The sequence below is a fragment of the Perissodus microlepis genome, chromosome 17, assembly GCF_051167445.1.
Source record: "Perissodus microlepis isolate ML-2025 ecotype Zambia chromosome 17, ASM5116744v1, whole genome shotgun sequence".
NCBI lineage: Eukaryota > Metazoa > Chordata > Actinopteri > Cichliformes > Cichlidae > Perissodus > Perissodus microlepis.
Window position 1 is genome coordinate 27,398,766 of NC_140477.1, and position 9,408 is coordinate 27,408,173.

Here is a 9,408-nt window from a genome sequence, read left to right on the forward strand (position 1 = left end):
ATAAAGACAATGTGTGGAAGAAGTGGGATTGCACCTTCATTTGTTTGTAAGCCAAAAGCATATGGAAAACGGCACATGACAAGCTTAGGGCACATAGATGCGAGTGAAAGTGAAAATTATTTGTCTTACTGCAACGTGAAGAGAAAGATAAGATCTGCAAGGAACTGAGAGTGTGAAGGAGGCAGTCTGGCTGAGAACCAATAATTCTTGCTGCTGAATAGGCAACTAAGTGTTATATAAAATCACACACATGCACGCATATGCACATGGACGCACACACACACACAAAGCAGTTAAACAGCACTGCCTACGTGCACATGCTCTGAGTTTCCTCCCATCTCGTTTTCTCCAGCTTTGGATGTGCACTCACACATGGGTAAACGGTGTTACAGTGGTAAAGTGTAAAAAGATTTAGCAGCTTGAGTAATTTACACCATTATTCTTTTGAGAAAGTAAATCTACAAGCCAGTTAAAAACATTTTGCACTGGAGGTTTCAGGCAACGTTATACAATTTGACAAGTACTTTGTGTGAAGCATACTGATGCACTAACCCCCTCCAAGAGAGTGAAGTTAAACTGCTTACTTTCTTGCTGTGTTGGCATCAGTTAAAGAAGATTAATGCCAACTGAAACTGCTTTTTCGTTTCAGAGCAAACTGAATCCCGTACACTACATATTAAGAATTAAGGTGTACAAAGGATGTTTAAAATTGTTGTAGAAGTAGTGCATAATCATGCTGGGAGTGTGGCTGCTTTGAGGTGTACAGGTGTACTGATGCACAAAGCTCTATCTGATAGCTGGCTGCCAGAACTAGATTTCTTAATGGTGTTTTTGCCTTTTTAGATAGTTTCTCATGGAGTCATTTGACAGATAACATAATATGCCTTACTGTGTGATTTATTAGGGACATGTGAGATTCAGTTTCGGTGAGTGAAACTGTGGCATTTTAAGACTTTAGGCTAACAAAGCTAGCTAGCCTCAGCTGTTAACTTAGCAGTCTTGTCTAAATATTGTAACTCCTGGCTCCAAAAAAACAGCCATAAAAGAGCGTGTAACACAAGCCAATAGTCTCTGAACGCTAACCTACAGAAATACAAGTTAAAACTGACTTTTACAGGGTTTATAGGGGTACATGTGTTTGGATGGCTAATAAAAAAAAGTTCCCTATGCTTTGCCCTAGGTCCGAACCTTTCTTCAGTTCCCAAACTCAAACAACTCTTGGATCATTGAGAGTTAGAAATAGTCAAAATTCCTTCATGTTCAGTAAAATGATTAGTGTGGCTGCTTTGCAATAAACGTTAACATTCAGACATGCATGAGAAAGAGGATTTACAAAGTCTAGCAAAAGTTGAAGTCAGCAGGAAGTTAGCTCGCTACGTGTCATCTAAATACCATGTTTTGACTGAGGAATTTCTAAAAAACTAAAATGTGCAGCTCTGCTATCACTTTCAACATCAGTGTGGTCAGAAAATTAAACAGCAGAAATGTTTGCAGGGTGTTGTTGGGTAGCTGGTACACAATGGTGTGCTACCTAGTAGTTAGCTACACAGTTATGGTTTGGATAATATAAACATATTAACAGAATGAAAATAGAAGATGAATGCTAACTTTTTTTTATCCTCGATAAAAGTTTATTTGAGGCTCCCCAATGGCGAAAGACAAACGCAATCCTATCAGGGCAGGGGAAAAAAGGCTGAAAACAACCAAACTTCAGTCAAGAGAGCACGTTCAATGATTCATCCACAACACAAAGTTAGTCATTATGTTACTGCGTGGTTTGGATTACTCCCTATGAAAAAATTTGGTGCCTCAGCTTCAGGTACCCATTCAATTCTTAGTTAACCTCAGAGTGATTCTTTTCTGAATCATTTTAATGTTTGGTGTCTGGCATATTGTGAGCCCATGGGCTGTAGTTACATAATATGGTTTTGAAAATTGAGCTTATAAATGCAATGCACATGAATGATGCTAACAAATAGTCAGACAGACTGACAGTCACCACTGAATATTTTTACTGGCTTGTTTATACTTATAAAAAACAGACAGCCTTAAAGAAGGAGTTTGGACCCAGAATGAGGGTCGATAAGTCATATGCTCAGTTATATGTCAGATTTCTAATCACAGATATACTGATAAGGCAGATGGTACTTATAAAAACATTTGTAAAATTCAAAGTCACTTAGAAAGCCATGAATTGCTTTACCCTTTGCTGTAAAACTGTTGTACTCCTTTATGAATAAGCAAAACAAAGTGGCATATAGTAGAACACAGTCTTGTCAAAAACTTGAGAGAATGTCAAATACTTCTAGCCCTTCACTGATCTTACTGAAAAATCTAAGTATATAATACCAGTGGGGCTGGATAAATCACTTAAAGGACATAGTAAATACAAAGAAAAGATTAAACACATGGCTACACTTTTTATGGGCAAAAGGCAGTTTGTTAAAAAGAAAAAAAAAATCCCTTTGGTGCACTTCAAAAGAAGAGTAAAAACACTAGAAAGAAAGTAAAAACGCAAATAAGCAGTGATTCCTTGTTAAGTCTCCTTTTCAACTTGAACTTGATGAACAGGACAAATTCATCTTGTGAGTCACCAATTATGTATTGTGATAAAAGGGAGTGCAAAAAGCACACATCTTTGTCTATGCGCCCAAAACAGGAAATTGTGCTCACACACAACAATGGTTTACACAATCCATTTTTTCCCTCTGTGTGCTAATGTCATCTAGCAATTACACACATTACACAGAGCAGAGAATAATTAAAGCAATTCAAAGACCTTTTCATTTAGAAGAAGGCTGGCCACATACAGACGGTGTATAAAGAATGTTCACCCACACACATAGTTGGCCAGGTGCGACTTTCATGATGCTGTTTACATCACAGGTTTCCCAGTCGCCTTTGTCTCTTACTGTATCTCTGGGTGACTCATCGGAAATCCTCTCCTGGAAGCAAAAATCTTTACCTCATCAAGTGATTTATGTTTCACGTTGCCTGACACGCACACACCCCCAGCTCTGTCTGACATTTTACACAACTCAGATGTCAGTGATTGAGATTTGAAGGCTTAACAGAACAAAAGAACTAAAGTATTTCTTATATGATCATTATTATTTGTTGGGATATCTTAGTCTAAACCTTCAGCTTTCTTGATGTTGGCTAACAGAACTCTGTTTCAAGGAGAGCAATCCTTGCAATTACATTCTTGAACTCATGTCCAATTATCTGGATGAGTAGTGTTGTATAGGTGTATGCCAATTCATGGGTTTCCAATATGCATTTATGTCTTTTTATAGTACTTACATTTCATTTCTAATCCTCAAGTCTGCAGCTATATCTGCCATTGCTGGTGCATCACTACCTTGCACTCCTTTCTTGTGTGGGGCCACCTGAGAAGTGTATAAATTCTGTGATTCCCAGTTGTGGCACCAGAGGCTAAGAGAGAAAAACGCTGAGCACCAAAGACCCAGCATGTACTGCGAGAGGGAAAGGGCACACAAAAACAGGTAATTACCAAGTGCATGCTGGGCCTGCTGTTTTAGCAGCATTCTGCATTTTTCTGTCTAACAAGTGCTGTTTTAATGCATGTGCTTAATTTGGTTTAAGCCTCATGGCATGATGGAAAGGGGGAACATGGCTCAAGAGAAAAAAAAATCAGTGCCAGGGTGCAGAGTTAATGCAGGTTAACAAAAAATTACACTTCTAAATTTGAATTTTATTCTCAATTTGCACTACTTTTTTGGATCTTTTTTGTTTTTGAATCTTTTTTGAGCTCTTTTGATATTTGTTTAGAGTGCTAAGAGTGTTCACCTTTTGCCAGGCTGTCATTATACAGGTGGTCAGAAGTTTACATATGCTCATAATGGGCAACAATGTCATTATAATTTTTAGGCTTTTAGTGATTTCTTTGAACTGTTCTTTTGCTAGGGTGGAAAGATAGTTAATGATGATTGTCTTTTCATAAGTGCTGCTGAGGAGTCTACAAGGTCCCTTAATTTGACAAGGACAAGACCTATTAACTTCATGTTAGTAATCATGATTGACTACAGATGGTAGTTTCTCTTTGCCAGTATAAAAAGGAATTGATTTGACATCCCTCATTGGATTGATCGATACTCAGAACAATGGAAAAGTCCAAGGAACTCGGTGAAGATCTAATATAGACATTTTCAGATGCAGATTCAAGATCATCATTTCAAGCAATTGCATGAAAGTACAAAATATTTGGATGTGAAACCACTTTTCCAACATCTGGAAGATCCAAGCTGTCCCCCACACTTTGCCAGATGACATCTAAAATAGCCTGAGCAGTCCTCAGAGAAAAAACCCAAACAGTTCTTTGGACAAATGAAGCCAAGATTAAATTGTAACTTGTAGCTTGAATGAGGGGAAGAGAAAAGTATGGAGACAGGAAAGAACAGCTGATAGACATTATGTAACATTGTGGGAGATAGTGTTAGGAACTGATAAGAATTTAGCATTTCCAGTGCAGTTTGCACTTGAAGAACACATTCTCATCCTTATGTGGAATAAAAATAAAAGTGTCTATATCCACACTGTAGAGTGTCCCCCTACTTTCCTCTTCTGACATACAACAACTGAAATTCACTGATTGTACCATAAAAGCAAATGTAACCAATAAGTGGGATCAATAGGCAAGCGGACAAAGAATTCCAAGGAACAGAATGGGGACCGGTTCTCTACAAGAATCAGTTCTCAATTCTCACCCCTAGCTGGTATTTTTTGGCATGGTTATGCATGGCTGCCAGTGGAACTGGGCTGCAAGTGTTTACTGATGATGTTCCTGCTGATAAAAGTAGCAGGATGAACTATGAAATGTACACAGCTACACTCAGATTGAGCCAAATGCTACAAAACTGATGGCCAGGCACTTCACAGTGCAAATGGACAATAGCTTTGAGAAACTGCAAAAGCATAAGGCACAAAATATGATGATATATTATTTAATGACCAACTCGGTCACCTGGTCTCAACCCAGCAGAGCGCGATTTTCAGTTACTGAAGGCATTGACTGCAAATTATTTTATTTCATGTATTAAAAGCAAGTCTTATATTTAAGATAATGGTAGAGTGTTTGAATAGTTTTAGGAATATATTAAACAAAAAAATGTGTAATGTCAAATGAATTAATGCAATACTTTCATTAAACTGCACTTCAGTCACGTCTTGATTGTTTAATTTAAAATCCATTCTAAGGGTGCACAAGGCTAGCTACAAAAACTCTTATTGTCCAAATAGTTAGGACCTGGCTTTATGCATCATTGAAGCAACTTTTGCTCTCTCTGGACTGAAGAGTAGAAGCTGATTCAAAGCACGATTCACTCAGTTGTTCATTATTCTTCTCTGAATGGCTTTAAGTTCAGAAGTCAGGCTAAATTGTGGAGTGCTATTATTAACCCTGGAAATTTCCTCACCCTGTATGAACATGTATAAATATGAATAATAGCTCATTTAAAGTTACAATAATGTTGAATCAGTTTCTGCTTTGTTGGAGCTTGATTGAGTATTTTTCATCTACAATACCAGAGATGTTTTATCATTTTACAAGAATAGTCATGATGTTGCTCTTTGTTTTTCTCGTTATACTGTAGCTTTGTAAGGGGAAAAAGTACCAATAGCAGTTTCATAAAGAAAGGCTGTGACCTGAAAAAGTATATTGTTGTTATCTTCTCTGGACTGTTAAGGCTCCACTATGAGACAGAGCACTATGTAGAAGATTTACTGGATTCTAATTCTGGTGTCATATCCCGTTCATCTATTTGTGGTGTTTATGCCCTACATCTTCATTATTCTGTCATATGCAGTGAAAAAAAACACACACACAAGGGGGAGGTTTATAGATTCGTTCAGGGATTTTATGTTACCCCTACTAAACCTGTGCAATACAAAATTATTGTCCCCGCATCTAAATATAGAGATGCTGTTAGTCACTCTCTTTTCATTGTCTTTTCAATGATCCCATTTTATTTTATTGGTTCTTTGCTCATTTTTCTGCCCTTCACTCATGTTGTATTTTTGTTTCGTTACACACATCATCTGGAATTTCCCGAGCTCTCTCTCCAAATGGTGAACATATAAACCTTGGTATTATTTAATCAAGAGTTATCTCATTAGAAATGTATATCCAATGTCATTCATAAATGACTTTAAAAACAGAAACCACTGACCAATGTTTGCGACATAGGATCAAAAATGAGTATATTATATTAAAATCAATAGAATTAAAATCACAACACAAAACACAAGCATAAAAAAAATAAAAACAATAAATAAATTAACAACTTAAACTGTGTCAAAAGCCAAGCAGAAGAAGTGGGTCTGAAGAGGCGTTTCTGTGTATATGTCTAATGAAATTGAATTCCACACTTTGGCCTAATTATTTGGTCAGAAAACACTGTGTCATAGCATTTAATGGTTATGGTTACAAAAGGGTTTCTGTAATGCACATTTTCTGGAAGCTGTTTATTGTAGCTAATACCCAGAAATCTTCAACAGAAATTACTCGATGACCAGATTGTCATATCAGCATATGAGTGTGGCAAAGGAGTGGTTCACTACGGTTTTTCCAAATGGCTTCATAAAGGGTCATAAAAACTATCTGATGTCATCATATTTATTGGCCAGAGACTGTGACAATGTAGGCCACCATGCCACGTGCCACAGTTTAATCATGTCATTAATGTTACAGTGTTGAGGCGGAACAAAAGCTGAATAGTTGTGGCCTATATTAATACAGTTAGGGTGTAGCTTTGCTATCATGACCTATTTGTGAAACAGATTATGTGGATTGGTGACCAACAATGGTTAGGGCCTACACTTCATTATATTACGTTTATCCATTTCAAACACTCCAATGGAAAAGTTTTTTTTAAAATACATTATCATCATACAGTATCATTTGTGTTAACCCACATACCTGTTGCATGATATTGCAAGGATGGAGTTCCAAACTAGCTCTTACTGTGTTAGCCAGGGCATTATGCCCTCACATTATCTGGTACGGAGAGCGACAAAGTGTCAAAGACATGCTTGAAGCAGTATTGAGGAACACAAGTAAGAGTGTCCATGTGCAGTGTTTGTGAACTGCTGATCAAAGCAGCGAAGACTAGAAGGTTTCTTGTATAACACGTCTCTTAGTAGCCAGTTGGTAAGAGTAGATATGTGCAATAACAAGATACATCCTCTTCCTCTTTGTTACAGTTAGTGTGGTTGTGATGTAACCAGTGTATTCTCTGCCAGCACATTGGAGTAGTCTGCTTCATCTAGCGCAGTGACTTTTTCTATTTCAACAGTTTGAGTAGAAAATAACATTATCAAGCATTGCTCACGTGCAGAGATTGCCTCCAAGATGCACCAGATCTAGTACACCTTTTTTTTTCTTTGACTGTTTAAGAAAAAAAAAAGAGAAATGAAAGTTGGGCAATTCTTCTTATTATTGATAGGCACCATACCTGTAGAGTTAGTGCTGACTCACAGTTTTAGGAAATGTAAATGGCTGTCATTAATCATCACCACTCATATATCTGTAAGCTGAAAGAAAAGGAAGTTGACCTTTTAGAATGCCCTTTTGCTCTATGTGTGGATCAGTAGTCAACAGATAAGTAAAATAAAGTCACCAGTTTTTGAAAAATGTGAGCTGCTGTAACAGTTCCAGATTTTACAGCTAAATGCCCAAAAATGTTGGCCATGTAACAGTTGTGCGTGGGATGGGGAGCAGAATATTCTCTGCACTTTCTTTCTGAATTCTTCAGAAAGAAAAAGAGATGCTGATGGCTGCCAGGAGCCTGTAGGACTCTGGCTCTGGTGCAGAGTGTAGGTTTCAATTTTTTTTTACTGGTGTTGTGCCAATAAAAGTATAACTGCTGAGCTTCAAAAAAATATAGAGAAAACAAGGGTTAAAACTGCATTTTCTCTTATTGTGACAGCCTTCAGCAGGCATCAGCAAATGAGCTGTTTGTTTTGTTTTAATTCTAATGATGAAGGCTCTCAAATTACCTGTTGAGCGCATCAGTGAATGGGTTTCCTTTATGATGCTATTTTTTGCAGCTGTCTTCTGTCGTTGTTGTGTGCTGGTCATTCTGCCTTTAGTTTGACCTTTATCAAACGCATGCTCAATTGGGCTTAGATCGGTCATCTCAAAAATTGCACACTCAGTATGACGTGTATAGAAGTATACATCTATACACATCACCAAAACTGACTCCACCACTGGAAGCCATGCATGCCCGTGCATCTCATTGCCTCCAGTGATGTTTACATGTATTGTAGTGTGCTTCAGATAATGAGTTGTTTCAGGCTCTTGTCTTTGCTTTTTCTCCCTTCCAATCATTCTCCTACAGATTGATGGTGATTTAATGTCTTCAAAGGACAAAATGAGTTTTTAACACATCTGTCATTAGAGCGTATAAACTGCATTCTAGACAGATTAACTGTGAAAATAATCTGCAAGTTAATCAAATACAAAAAAAACTTTGTATTGTTTTACAGCAGTGGCAGTGGTTTTGTGTATGTGTTTTTTATTTGTTTCAGACTGTAACTCCACCAGAAGACATTTTGACCCATCATAGCAGGAAATGCACAACTGCACAAATTGAGTACAAAAATTAGTTATGACTGAATTTTCTTCAGCTTCTTCAATTTCAGAGTCTGGTATTGTTCATTGTGACTTAATGGCATGTCTCAGCCTGCTGAGACATAATAAATAACTAAATAACTATTGTTAAAGAGATCAGTGCCAGTATCCATCCATCCATTCACCCACCCAGGTGAGGAAGGGTGAAGATGGGACAGATTGTCAGTCTATCACATGGCTTACCCAGAGACACCGCCGACCACACACGGTCACATTAACATTTCCTCTACCATTACAATCAAGCAATGGTAGATATTTGTATATTCATCTGATAAAGGTCAGCGTCAGTGGACCGTTACAACACAAATAAAGCTAGATAAATGCAAAGAGAAAACTGTAATTATAAGAGCTCTAAAATGCCACAAAACAAAACAAACAAACACAAAAATCGTCATCATTGTGTTACAGTCTCAGATGTTTGTTGTTTCTAGTTAAAGGTTCCAGTTTTCCCTTAGATGTGGAATATGAGTTCTGAAAACAGCCATCAGACCCAAATATTCGATTTTTAGTTGTAACATCCACATAAACTCACTTACATCCTATGTTGTCTGTGAAGGTTCTCAGTCATCCAGGTCATCGTAGTCAAAGGAGCTTGCAAAGAAAAGCGTCTGGACTTCTTTAAGTTACTTGAAGACGTTTCACCTCTCATCCGAGAAGCTTCTTCAGTTCTAAGGTCAAATGGTGGAGAGTCCCAGATATAAACCTAGTGGGAGTATCCCCCCACAGAGGGACAAAAGGACCCCCTGATGATCCTC